The sequence below is a fragment of the Halichoerus grypus genome, chromosome 1 (assembly GCF_964656455.1).
Source record: "Halichoerus grypus chromosome 1, mHalGry1.hap1.1, whole genome shotgun sequence".
Taxonomy (NCBI): domain Eukaryota; kingdom Metazoa; phylum Chordata; class Mammalia; order Carnivora; family Phocidae; genus Halichoerus; species Halichoerus grypus.
The window spans coordinates 214,352,064-214,366,236 of NC_135712.1; the positions used below are offsets into that span (position 1 = coordinate 214,352,064).

A 14,173-nucleotide genomic window follows, 5' to 3' on the forward strand; every position below is an offset into this window, starting at 1 on the left:
CAGTTGGTTAAGCGTCTGCCTTCGGCTCAGGTCATGATCCCAGGGTCCTGGGATCAAGCCCCACGACGGGATCCCTGCTCAGCGGGGAGCCTGCTTCTCCCTCTCCCTCTGCTGCTCCCCCTTGCTTGTGCTCTCTCTCTGTCAAATAAACAAATAAAATCTTAAAAAAAAAAGAAAAGAAAAGAAAAATTCTAAGGGCCGGTCACCTAACACCACGAGGCCACGCCCACAGCCACGCCCAGAAGAGGAGCCAGGTCACAAACCACGCCCTTAGAACATGTTCTAGCCACGCCCACGGGCCGTTTTGTTTCCCCCAGACACGCCCTAGATGTCCGGATTCGGTCCTGAGCCCAAAGGCGCTCCTGGTAGGCGGGGACTAGCGTGTTTCCGCCCGGTGATTGGAGGACGCGGCCCGCCCCTCCCAGCTCTGAGGTTCCGCCTATCCCGATCCCCGAAAGCCTCACCTCTTCCGGCCCCGGAGCCGGAAGCGGAAGTTCCTGCCCGCGAGGCGGTCGGGACTCTGGTGGCTCCAGCGTCCACCGGCCCGGCGCTCGGCAGGGCGGTACGGGCAGAGGCCGATCGAAGGGTGGGGCGGGGCTCTCGGGGCAGCAGGACGGGTGTTTTTGGCGGCGAGCCCCGGTGCGACCCCGCGGAGGAGGCTCCGGAGGCCAGTGGGCCGCGGGGACCCGCGTTGGGGGCGCCGCGCGGTCTGTCCCAGGAGCCCGGGACCCCCAACGCTCCCTCCAGACGGGGCTTCGCGGGCGCGCCGGCCCCGGGCGCCCTCCGCCAGGGCGGGTGAGTCGCTGTCCCTCCCTCGGGGAGGCCCGGAGGCGTTGCGGGGCCGGCGTGCTGCAGGCGCTGGCCCTCGCGAATCCCTGTTGCTGTTGGGTACCTGTCCGGACGTGGGGAGAGACCTCATGCGGAAGAGAGATTATTGCAGAAATCTCAGGCAGCTGCAGGCGTCTCAGAATTAAACAGAAAGAGCTTTAAAACAGGCGGGGGAGGCAGGGGTGAGCAGAACCTTTTCTGGGGCGGTGGGCGGTGAAGTCTGGCCGTGTTCGGCCGATGCCCAGGGGAAGCTGATAGCGGGGCTAGGGTCCACTTTTTTAGTGCTTGCGCAGGGCTGGGGACAAGTGCAGGGTCCTGTGGGAATGACAGAAGCCTGAATAAAGTCTTGGTCAAGACCAAGCAGAGGCTGAGACAGGCGGTGGTGAAGAGCTGGTCAGACCCAAACCTTGAAACGCTGAGTGATGGGCAGGTTGTCGGGGTGGGTGAGGACCTGGATTTTGGAACCGGGTGATGGAAATCAAACCCCACCACTGCCACCTGTTAGCCGTGTGACTTTGGGCAAGCGACTTGACCTCTCTGACCGTGTTTCAACTGTACCATGGGCTTCACAGTAACTAATACCTGCCTCTTAGTCGTGGTGGTGATTAAATGAGTAAGAAGCAGAAAGGGAGCCCCTGACGTTGGAGAACCCACCTGGGCACAGCTGGGCAGAAATGTTCTCCTTATGAGCATAAACACTCTAACAGGCTGTCAACATCAGGGGAAGCCACCCTTTGATCCTTATGGATCAGGACAAACAGAACATTCTGTAACCCCTTATTAGAAGGCAGACTGCTGGAATCACAGCAAAGATCATCCCATCCCTCTCCCCGCTGGTGGGAGTGAGGGCTGCTGCTTTGTCAGTCACAGCCTCCCCTTCCTGTAGATGAGATAGGCCATCACAGAATTACTCCAGCTTCGGGGCAGCACCCAAAATCCCAAGCAAAGCCTGGCTGTCTCAAGCCTTCCTCAGTATTCCCAAACCTAAGCCTAAACCCCGTGATAAGTCCTTTCCTGCACCCTCTTACTGCGCCATCCCACGGTTTGCAATGTTGTGTGTTTTCTCTGGCCGCCAGGAGTGATAAACCGCTGTGCTGAGCCACAGGTGTGTTCCTGGTGGGCTTTGCCTGGGGAGGCATTGACCGGGGCTAATACATAAGGACTTCCGGCAGTTTCCGCACGTGGTAGGCATTGTATCTGTGCAGCTGGGATCGTTATAGTCATCTGGCACGTGCAGAAGGGCACAGAGCAAATCCCGACAGATGGCAAATCCTCATCATTATCAGTGGTGAATTTTCATCACAAAATTATTTGCAAATGCCAGTTTAATTCTTGAATCTTGTGTTCAGGGCATTTAAAATACTTCCTTCCATCTGCATGTTATTTCTTGTTTAGTGTGAAGTAGTTCAAACAAAGGGCAGCTCAGAGGCTAATATAATAAATTCCCTATATTTGCCACCCAGATTTAATAAAATGTAACCTGGGCGTTTTTGATGCATAGAAATGTAAAGTTTGTGTTTGAAGGGGAACCCCTTCTGGAACCCCTTCTCTGGAACCCCTTCCTCCCTTCCCAGGGGTCTGCAGTGTTTATTATGCTCGTGTATTTTTCCAGGTCATGTCATTACTTTTACCTCTTGTGCCCTCATCCTTGAACAGCGCGTATGGAGCTTCTGAGTGGTTTTGGAGAGCTTACCTAAATGCAAATGGTATTGTCCTTCATATAGCTATCCTGTTTTAAAACTATGAACCAGTCATTAAAATTATATTGTAGATTATCTGACAACACAGGAAAATGTATTGTTTAAAGTTTTAATTTTTTTAAATTTTTTAAAAGATCTTATTTATTTGACAGAGAGAGACACAGCGAGAGAGGGAACACAAGCAGGGGGAGTAGGAGAGGGAGAAGCAGGCTTCCCGCGGAGCAGGGAGCCCGATGTGGGGCTCGATCCCAGGACCCCGGGATCATGACCTGAGCCGAAGGCAGACGCTTAACGACTGAGCCACCCAGGCGACCCTAAAGATTTTATTTTTAAGTCATCTCTACACCCAACATGGGGCTTGAACTCATAACTCCGAGATTAAGAGTGTCATGTTCCACTGACTGAGCCAGCCAGGCGCCCCGAAAATGTTGTATTGTTAAATAAAAATGTTACAAAGCAGTATGTATAATATCTTTTTTTCTTTTTTTTGAGAGACAGAGTGTGCAAGTGCAAGTGGGTGGGGGGAGGGGTAGAGGGAGAGAGAGAATCCCAAGCCAACTCCACACTCAGTTCAGAGCCTGACACGGGGCTCGATCTCATGACCCTGAGATCCTGACCTGAGCCGAAATCAAGAGTTGGACGCTTAAACCAACTGAGCCACCTAGGCACCTCTAATATAATCTTAATTGTGTTTGAATTTTTGTTTAAATTAATAGACTTTATTTTTTTAAAGATTTTATTTATTTGTGAGAGAGAGCACAAGCAGGGGCAGGGGCAGAGGCAGAGGGAGAAGCAGGCTCCCCGCGGAGCAGGGAGCCCGATGCGGGGCTCGATCCCAGGACCCCGGGATCATGATCTGAGCCGAAGGCAGACGCTTAACGACTGAGCCACCCAGGCGCCCCAGTAGACTTTATGTTTTAGAGTGGTTTTAGATTTAGAGAAAATTTGAGCAGAAGGTACTGTTTTCTTCATAGGCCCTACCCTGCCTTTCCTCTGTCGTGAACATCTTGCATTCCTGGTACATTTGTTACCATGGGTGGTGAGCTGATATCGATAGATTATTAACTGAAGTCCGTTGTGGACGTTAGGGTTCACAGCGCTGTATTCCATGGGTTTGGACAGATGTGTAATGACGTGTTGTATCCGCTTCAGTGCCCCCCACGTCCCTGTCCTCTGCCTGTCCACACATCCCTTCCTTCTCACTGACCCCCCCCCCACCCCCCACAACCGCCGATTTCCGTGCTGTCTTCATAGTTTTGCCTTTTCCAGAATGTCGTAGAGTTGGAATCGTAGCATTAACCTTTCCGGACTGGCTTCGTTCACTTAGTGATATGCATCTGAGATTCCGCCGTGTCTTTTCATGGCCTTTCGGTGCTGAGTCATATTCCCTCGTCTAACTGTCCCACAGTTCATTTATCCACTTACCTACCGAGGGACATCTTGACTGTTCCAGAGTTGGGCAGCTATGCATAAACCTGCTGTAAGCATCCATGCGTGAGGTTTTTGTGCAGACGTGTTTTCAACTCCTTCGGGGAAACGCCGAGGAGCACGATGGCTGGATCGTGGGCTAGGGGCGTGTTCAGTTGTGTCAGAAGTCATCAGTGACTGAGGAGTGGCCGGCCAGCCTTGCCTCCTTGCTGGCGCTTGGGCCCGGCGGCGGTGTCCAGATGTGGGGCATTCTGGCCGGCCGGGGCTGGTGGCTCCTTATGCTTTCACTCCCATGTCCCCGATGACGTGGGAGGGGGAGCATCTTTCCATGTGCTCTTTGCCCTCGATGCATCGTTGGCGAGGAGTCTGGTCGGATCCTCTGCCCGTTGGTGATGGAATCACTTGTTTTCTTGTTGCTGAGCCTTAAGGATTCTTTGTGTGTTTTCAGAAACACGTCCTCTATCAATACGTATGTTCCGCAAGCGTATCCTCCAGTCTGCAGCCTGTCTTTCCTCTCTCAGTGTCCGTCCCACAGACCCGGAGGTTTTGATTTGAGTGAAGTCTGGCCGTCGGTTCTGTCTCTCCTGGATCCTGGGGCCCCGGGGGCGGGGGCGGGGGCAGGTGGGGAGCCCAGGCTGCCAGGGTGGGTGTGGATCGCACTTGGGAGCCCGCGGCTGGCAGTCGGGGCCTTTCAGGTGGTCTGTGTGCCAGGAAGGGAGGGCATGGCTGGGGGACAAGGGTGTTGGCTGGGGGTTCTGGGTAGGAAGACGCGTGGTCTGGGCATGGGAAGGCCCACTGACCGGGATGGTGTGGAGCAAAGGAACTTAGCCTGTCCCAGTTCTGGAGGTGGTGGGTCTCGGATCCACGTGTCGTGGGGCCAGGCTCCCTCTGAAGGCTCCGAGGTTGGGGAGGGTCCTTCCTGCCTTTCCTCGCTTGGGCTGGCTGCCGGCCGTCCTGGGTCTGGTAAGGACACCAGGCGCTGGATAGAGGCTCGCCCTCTCCCGTGTGATGTCCTCCTAACTAATGACCTCTGCAGAGACCCTGGTTCCAGGAAGGTCGCGGGCTCAGGTAGCAGAGGCTTGGCAGTTGAACCTACCATTTCACACAGTGGAGGGGAAACTCTTTCAGGTGATGACGAGGCAGGGTGGGCATGGAGGACGGAGCACCGGGTCCTCCCTGTCAGGGACGGTGGGACCCTGGATGTTGCAGGTTTGAGGCTGGGAGTCAGGGCCAGAGGGAGGGGAGTGGGACAGGGGAGGGGTACGTGACAGAGACCAGACAGGAAGTTGCTCACAGCAGCTGGGAGAGGCTGCCCCGAGGAGAGCAGCAGAAGCAGGGTGGGAGAGCTTTCGGGATTGGCCGGGACCAGGTCTCCTGCTCCCCGAGGGCGTGGGGTGGAGGCCTTTGTGCTCCTTGCAGACCGGCTGGAGACCTAAGGCAGGAAAGGGTCCCCGGCGTGGAGGTTGGAGGGTGGGGGGCGGCTGTCGAAGGCCCTCCTGGGGCCAAAGAGAGGTCTCCTCTCTTTGTTCTCCCATCTGGACACTTTTCCACATTCATTTAGGGTTCCTGGGCCCAATTGCCACGTGGGGAGGGGCTGGTCCCCCATAACCCCGAGCAGCTCTCAGACCCCAGCCGGGTCCACCACCTCTTCCTCAGGTTCCATTAATTTACACAGAACTCAGAGAAGCATGTTTCCCGATTTGTGCAAGGCTGTGAATCATCAGCCACATGAAGAGATGAGGTGCGTAGGGCGAGGTCCCAGACAAAGGAGCTTCTGTCCCTGCAGAGCTCAGCTCGGGACCTGCTCAGCAGCACGTGGGAACGTTCTGGCTCCCACGGGAGAAAGCTGTCACAATAAAAGTGCCAAAAACCTGTCGTCCCGGGTTTTCTTGGAGGCTTCATGGCGTCGCCCTGATTGACTAAGTGGTAGGCTTTGGCTGCCTCAGCCTCCAGCACGACCCCCACCCCCGCCCCCGCCCCCGCCCCCCCAGGTTGAGATAGGTTCTCCTGGCAGCCATCCCCATCCTAAGGTCACATAAGGGCTTTCCAAAAGTCACCTCCTTAGCATAACAAGACAACATAATCAACCTTCTAGGAAATTCCAAGGGTTTTAGGAGCTGTGGGCCACAAGCCATGGACAAGACCACATATATATGAGGAATATGTTTTGGTCACCTAAATATATATTTAAGTCCTCTGTACACCTGACGTGGGGCTTGAACTCAGGACCCCGGGACCATGACCTGAGCCAAAGGCAGACGCTTCACGGACAGAGCCACCCAGGTGCCCCCACAACGCATATTTCTTACGAATCCAGTACCACGTGCATCCGCGTGGATTCTCACCGATTCACCGTGCTGCGTTGTATCCCGCGTGCGGTCGGGATGAAATTTATTCTCGTCTCCGGCCCTTCAGTGCAGTGTTTGTGCAACTGTAAACTCTCATTGCTTTGATCCTTTCACATCCACGCTTAGTATCTGCTGTGGTCTGAAGGTTTGGGTCCCCCCCACATGCCTGTGTTGAAACATGACCCCCAGTGTGGGGGTGTCAGGAGGGTGGGGCCCCCAGGAGAGGGATTAACACCTCCTAAGCGATCCCACCGCACCGCGATGGGCATCCAGGGACTCGGAGGTGGGCCCTCACCAGACTCCGAGTCCACCAGTGCCTTGACCTTGGACTTCCAGCCCCCAGAACCACGAGACGGGTCTGTGGTATTCTGTGATGGCAGCCGGAAAGGACAGACAGGGCCCACTTCTCAGATGGGGGACGTCTGTGCCAGTCTCCCACCCCAGCAGTGCCTGGAGCTGCCGCAGGAGGCGAAGACGTGCCCCGTGTCTGGACAGACCCGGATTTATGCCTCCCATACAACTGAAAGACGGAGGTGATGCCCAAAAAGCATTTTGGTGACTGGGCTGGCTTCTTATCCAACCAGCGCCTCTCATTCTTGAGTCAAAATCAGAGTCTCCCCTTTGCAGGGCTTACGAGCTGAATTGTGTCCCCCACAATTCCTACGTGGAAGCCCTGACCCCCAGGACCTCGGAGTGTGGCCTTATTTGGAGAAAGGGTCTTTAAAGAGTGATTATGGTAAAATGAGGTGGTTAGTGTGGGCTCCCATCCAATCTGACCGGTGTCCTTAGAAGAAAAAGGGGTTGGGGACACCTTGACTCCCGCGGCAGGGGTGCACGGAGGCGCGGGAGGGGCCGTTCACCAGCCGGGGGGGGGGGCACGTCCAGAAAGCCAGCCCCGCCCGCCCCTGGGGCTCGGACTCCTGGCCTCCAGAACCAGGACAGCAGGCTGATCTGTCTGTGGCATCCGTTTTAGTGGCCCGAGATGACTAATTGCAGTGGCTCATTACGAAAATTTAATGAGCTTACCGTGCCCGGCTGTCACCCCCATGACCGCGTCACTGCTCAGAGGTGGTGCCTCATTAACAAGGCTCTGCTCCATTTTCAAGGTCAAGTGGCTTTCACATTAAGCCTCCTTCCCCGGGATGGGGAAGGGTCGGAGGTTGGTGTCTGATTGACGCCCTAGATCAGTGTTAACGGTTCAGACGGGACGCCAGAAAGCTCACTCCCCAGAGGGGCCATGGGATGATGGGGGACATTCCGGCATTGCCACTGCTCAGCCCAGCAGCGATCCGCTGCCGATGACCCCAGATTGGTGCCCCTGGAGGGTCGCTGGTCTTGGTGGTGTGGGCGCGTGGGCACCGTCCCATCACACGGTGGTGGATGCTTCATGGTCATGCCCGAGGCTGGCTGGAGGAAGGCCCCAGTGCCCCGCCCACTGGTGTCTGAGATGGGGAGGGAGTTTTTTGGGGGGGGGGGCAATCCCAGAACCCCATTCCTGAGTTCATTGGCCACCCTGGCCTAGTCAGCAGCCAGATCACTCTGAGCTAATCTGCAAAATGGGGATGTTGCGGCCCCTCCATGGGCCATGCAGGCCCTGAGTGTGGCACCCTCGAGGACTAGGGGAGGCTGGGGGCTGCATGGCCCCTCCATCCCCGCCCGCCTGGCACCTTGTGCATCCCCACGAGGGGAACGCAGAAGATGGAAGGTTGCTGGTTTCTCTGGAGTTGGTCACAGGTGAGTGGAGAATCAATCCCTCCTTCCTCAAAAGGACCTTCCTTTTCCCCAAAGATGGAGGCGCCTCCTTCCCAGGCCCGGAGTTGGGCAGCTGGCCAGATCCTGACCGGGGCCCTTCCAGCGAGGTTGGAGAGAACCTGGAAGTGTCTTTTCAGGGGACGACCTCTCCAGGTGGCTGGGGTCCTGCTGACGTCTTCCTCCCCTGGGGGGGCGCCATGAAGATTGCTCTCCCAAACCATGGTTGTTTTGAATAGAAGCCATCAGTCTTTTCCAATATTGAAGTCTATCTCGTTTTGTCAGCTGAGGGTCCTTTTAACTAAAGGAGAAGATCCCAGTTTAGCCCCTTAATAAACATAGATTTATTTTTATTTTATTTTATTTTTTTATTTTTTTAAAGATCTTATTTATTCATCTGAGACACAGAGATAGAGAGCACGAGCATGGGGAGAGGCAAAGGGAGAGGGAGAAGCAAGCTCCCCACTGAGTCAGGAGCCCGATGAGGGGCTCGATCCCAGGACCCTGGGATCATGACCTGAGCCGAAGGCAGACGTTCAACCATCTGAGCCACCCAGGCGCCCCAATAAACATAGATATAAATGCCACCTGGCTGGATCAGTGTCTATAGGAGGACCAAAAGTCCTTTGGAGGACAATTTGGAGTTGATTGTCATACTCTCAGAGCAGGTTCTGTGCAAGCCTGAGGTTTGTTGCATTCAGCTGGCTTAGGAGAAGCTACTTCAATTTCTTGGAGATTTCCAGCAAGTGTTCTAACATTTGCCAAAGGTTAGGAGTTTGCTTATTTAAGTCCCTTTCAGGGAGCTGCAATCGGGCCGGCTTCGTCCCGTGTGTGGCTTGACCCTCGCCAATAAGCATGTGGACTAGTTGATATAAATCTGAGAAACCAGGTTTGTAGGTTTGAATAACTATGTTAAATTCTTCACAAAACCTATGGGGATCCTCAGTCACTTTAGGAAACGCTTTATGGCTCAAAATTTGGCCTTAGTCCAGGGGACATAAGAAACATGGGGTTTGATGGGATCCTGAGAAGACTTAACTGTAAAGGGACCCATTTTAACAGGTTCAGGAAAGGAAGGATCGGGGCAAGATTCAGAGGAAAAGGGACATTCAGGGAAACGATTAGGATGAGGGTGGGATACACAGGAGGCGGGGATGGGGTAGAGGTATCAAACACCTTTCGATGGTTTTTTGGCCACAGTTATTTATTTATCTTTGGCCACAGTTACTTTATTTTATTTTTTTTAAAGCAATCCTCTTAATTCTATTTTTTTTATTAAGATTTTATTTATTTATTTGACAGAGAGAGACACAGCGAGAGAGGGAACACAAGCAGGGGGAGTGGGAGAGGGAGAAGCAGGCTTCCCGCAGAGCAGGGAGCCCGATGCGGGGCTCGATCCCAGGACCCTGGGACCATGACCTGAGCTGAAGGCAGATGCCTGACGACTGAGCCACCCAGGCGCCCCACTTTTTAAAAATTTTTTTTAAAGATTTTATTTATCTATTTGAGAGAGAGAGAGCACAAGTTGGGGAGAAAGCAGAGGGAGAGGGAGAAGCAGGCTCTCCACCAAGCAGGGAGCTGGACCCCAAGACCCTGGGATCATGACCCAAGCTGAAGGCAGCCGCTTAACCGACTGAGCTACCCAGGCGCCCCCTCCGCAGTTATTTTAGAAGCAGTATTTTGCAAAGAGCCAAAGCTAGAATCCTGAAAATGTTTGGAAGCCTCAGGTACCAGTTAAAGTGGGCATCCATTCAGTTTTTGTTGTTGGTTTGTTGTTGTTTTGCAACCACAACTTTCTCACTTAATTTTGAGTAAAACAAGTTTGGGGAGATGGAAAGGTCCCCAGAAGGACCACTGAAGTTCTATGTCTCTTTTGGTTCAGTCCACTTAATTAGACATGCACATGAGCAGGGGGCCCAGTTTTTACAACTGAAAGAAGGAGGTGATGCCCAAAAAGCATTTTGATGACTGAGATCCCATTTCTTAGAGGGTTTTCTCTAGAAGAAAAAGGAAAATGTCCCGAAGAACACCATTTCAACAGGAGTCAGACCAAAGGCCAGCGCATTTCCAAAGGGCACAGATCTGAGAGGAACAGTCCAATTCTGAAAAGGAGGGGAACAAAAGCCGAATGAGTAGTGTCAGAGAGGAGAAGCCCCTAACCGAGGTCCCTGTAGACCCTGCAGAGTGCAGTCAGGGAGTGGGGCTCTGATCCCAGGACAAAACTTACCCTCCAGCTCAGGGTGGGGGAGAAAGCAGTGGGCGCAGCGGGCTCTGTGGGACCCGCACCTGTTTGCTCAGCAGCTTGGAGAGGTGGGGTCTTCTCTGGGTCCGTGCATGATCACCAAGGAATGTTGACCTTAAAAATAAAATGGTCAGTGGGGTGCCTGGGTGGCTCAGACAGTTAAGCATCTGCCTTCTGCTGGGGTGGTGATCCCAGGGTGCTGGGATGGAGCCCATGTGGGCTCCCTGCTCGCCGGGGAGTCTGCTCCTGACCTCTCCCTCTGCCCCTACCCCCTGCTTGTGCTCTCTCTCTCTCTCTCAACATAAATAAATAAAATCTTACAAAAAACCTCGCCAGTTATTTTTCCAGGAAAAATGGGTTCATCTGGGAATAGCAGAGAATCGTAACATGGGACACATAAGCCACAACCAAGCCACAGGTAAGTCTGGAGAAGGAAGGGAGGACCACTCTTTTATAGAGAAGGGGACATGGGCGGGGCTGTTCCAAAGAAAATGTCCATTGGAGCAAACTGGGGATTCCACATGTCGTGGCTTCTCATTGGCTGAGTTGTGACTGTCTTTCATTGGCTGGGCTGTGAGTATCTCTCATTGGCTGAGCTGTGGCCATCTCTCATTGGCTAGGCTGTGAGTGTCTCTCATTGGCTGAGCTGTGAGTATCTCTCATTGGCTGAGCTGTGGCCATCTCTCATTGGCTGGCCTATGACTGTCTTTCACTGGCTGGGCTATGACCATCTCTCATTGGCTGGGCTGTGAGTGTCTCTCATTGGCGGAGCTGTGGCCATCTCTCATTGGCTGGGCTGTTGCTGGGGCAGTGAGGTCCCAGCAGGATGGTGGGCTTCCTCCCTGGTCGGCCTGGAGGACCAGGGTAGGGACGAGGGCGCCCCCTGCTGGCCTCCATTTAATAAGGCTTGCTTTTATTAATTTTCACTCCCTTTTTATGGCTGAATAACGTTCCAGTGTATGGATGGACACATTTGTTTACGCACTAGCTGATGGCCATTTGGGTTGTTTCAACTTTGGGGCTGTTGTGAATGTGCCGCTGGGAACAGGCATGAACACGTTTTCGCGCGGACATGTTTTCATTTCTCCTGGGTCCTGGCCTGGAATTCTAGTGGGTATATGTCTGGGAGTGGACTTGCTGGATCATGTCCTAACTCCACGTCTGACTTTCTGTGCAGAAAGAATGTTTCCCAAAGGGTTGCACCGTTTATACGTTCACAGCAGCGGTGTACAGAGCGCTCCAACGTCTCCGTGTCCTGGTCAGCACTTGTTATCATCAGTCTTCTTGATAATACCCATCCCAGGGGGTGTGAAGTAGTGTGTTGTTATAATCGTGCATTTCCCTAATGAATAGTGACGTTGAGCATCTCTTCATCTGCTTATTAGCGATTTGTATGTCTTCTTAGGAGAAATATCTGTTAAAATCTGTTGTCCATTTTTCATTTGTTTGGGTCTTTTTATTTTAAAAAAATTTTTGAAGATTTATTTATTTGAGAGAGAGAGAGTGAGAGGCAAGCACATGAGCTGAGGGAGGGGAAGAGGGAGAGAATCTCAAGCAGATGCCCCGCTGAGCAGGGAGCCTGACGCGGGGCTGGATCCCAGGACCCTGAGATCATGACCTGAGCCGAAACCAAGAGTTGGACGCCCAACCAACTGAGCCATCCTGGTGCCCCTGTTTTGATCTTTTTATTGTTAAGTGTTGTATCTTTTTTCTAAGACCTTAAATATATATATATTTTTGTCCATTTTATTTTAGAGTGGAGGAAACAACTTAAAATCAAGGGGCCAGGGGCGCCCGGCCGGATCAGTCAGTGGAGCATGAGACTCTTGATCTCAGGGTCATAAGTTTGAGCCCCACATTGGGTGCAGAGAGTTTGCTTAGAAAAAAAAAAAAAACCCAAGAAGCCAACTTCTAAACAGTGTATTTTGGGAGAAAAGATGTTCCATGGCATGCAAATGGTAAGATTCACAATGGGGCAGGTCCTATCCTCTGCTGTTGGAGAAGTCAGTACCAGAAGGTAGGGAGGAAGCAAAGGAGCAGGAGAGAAATGCGAGAGACATGGCTTTTGTTCCAGACGTATTGTATCTCGGGAGAAAGTCTGTGAAAAGTATGAATCGGGAGGAAGCGAGCAGAAACTTTTCCTGTCAGAGGCCTGCTGGTCCCTCCGTCTGGCTAGCTGCGGCGTTTTCTGGGGCAGCCACTTGGCTCTGCCACCGCACCCCGAGATCAGCCACAGCCAGTCCCTGAGGAAGGGCCGGGCTGTGTTCCAGCGCAGCTTCGACCGAAGTAGGCCGTGGGTGGGATTTGGCCCACATGCCGGCCTTTGCCAGCTCCACCGTAAACCTAACTCAGACATCTTTTTCTGGAACATTCCCACAAGTAAACATTTCCACAACATTCCTTGCACTGAATGAGTCTCTGGAAGAGAAATCAGGAGTAAACGGTGATCCAAAAGCCAAGCCCTGGGATAGTCGAGCATGATGGATCCTCCCGGCGAACCATCCTGCGCAAGCTGCGCTGGGGAGCTTCGCCCCAGAGCACAGGTGGGGTGCAGGCCTGCGGCGCCCTACGAACAGCCGGGTGGGGACCCTGGAGCCACCATTCCCCCCTTGTCAGCAGGGGCAGCGGGGGCACGTGTGGGGCGGGGAGCCCCTGGAAGGAGCGCGGAGCTCCAGAGCAGGAGTCACTGCACACCCCTTGGGACAAACGTGCTCAGGGGACTGAGCCACCAGGCAGCCCTGTTTTCCACTTGTAATGCCCCGTCACGCATTGACCCCGCTCTCCCTGTGCTGAGGGCATGAGGATGACCCATCGTGGTCTCATCCATCGTTGTGCACAGAGTCGGCTGGTCCAGAGGAATACACAGGCATCGTGAGATACCATCTGTTCTCATCGCTTCCTTCTGACCCATCGGTGAGGGAGGGACCCCCACCCCAAGGTCACGGGGACAGCCAACACACGGCACCCAACACTGGGCAGACGAGACCCGGAGCCATTTATTGGTCACATGGACTCACAGCCTGGGGGAGCAGGACACCACAGGCCCCTTGGGCCACGCGGGGGACGCACTCGGGGACAGAGTGACCCCAGGGGCTGCAGGAGGCGGGCTTCGCAGTGATGCAGGGGCCACCCTGGTTCCTGGGGAGGATGAGCTTGGCTCGTCGGAATGATTCCAAGGCTGCAGGGGCAGGGGGAGAAGCAGGAGCTGTGACCGACCATCGGGGAGGGGGCTTTGGGCCGGGGGCCTCTACGGGTGGGAGCAGAGTTGGGGCCTGGGCTCCTGTTCGCGGCTGACTGCCGATCCCGGGGTGGTGGCCGCGTTGTGCGCGTCCCCTCATTCATCTTCTGCTTGTGAATCACGCTGCAATGGGCACTGATGTACAAGTATCTCTTGGAACCCCGTTTCCAGCTCCTGGGGGTGTATACCTACCCCTGGAATCGCTGGGTCACAGGGTCATTTTGTCTAACTGCTTGAGGAACCACCGGACATTTCCACAGCCGCTGCACCCTTTCCCTTCCCACCAACCCTGGGCAACCACTCCGATTTCTCCCCATCCTCACCAACGTATGCCTTTGATTTTCTGTATTCTGATGCTTCCACATCTGGGGCCCCTCGGGGGTCCCGGCCGCGGGGAAACAGCTTGCTCAGAGCACACCTTTTATGTGCAAACCAGCCAATTCAGAGCCTGCCCCCCACCCCCTCCTCCATGGGGCTTTCACTCTCGGGCCACTGTCCCCCTGCTCTGACACCCCAGGCCCAAGGACCACTGCAAGTACGGGTAGCCCCTACACCCCAGACTAGCTGCACTTATTCACACTAGCCCGTCCTCAGCCTGCATCCCTGCCTCGCCTCTTTCTTCCTGATGGAACCACAATAA

At 54.1% G+C, this 14,173-nt stretch overlaps 1 long non-coding RNA gene across 1 annotated transcript; it reads left to right on the forward strand.

The window, feature by feature from the left end:
• The first annotated feature begins 487 nt into the window (after positions 1-487).
• On the forward strand, positions 488-11,713 carry LOC118550788 (uncharacterized). The gene is made up of 4 exons (XR_004924740.2): positions 488-795; positions 8,093-8,209; positions 10,632-10,713; positions 11,473-11,713. It is a non-coding gene; the product is annotated as an uncharacterized LOC118550788 (long non-coding RNA).
• Positions 11,714-14,173: the final 2,460 nt, after the last annotated feature.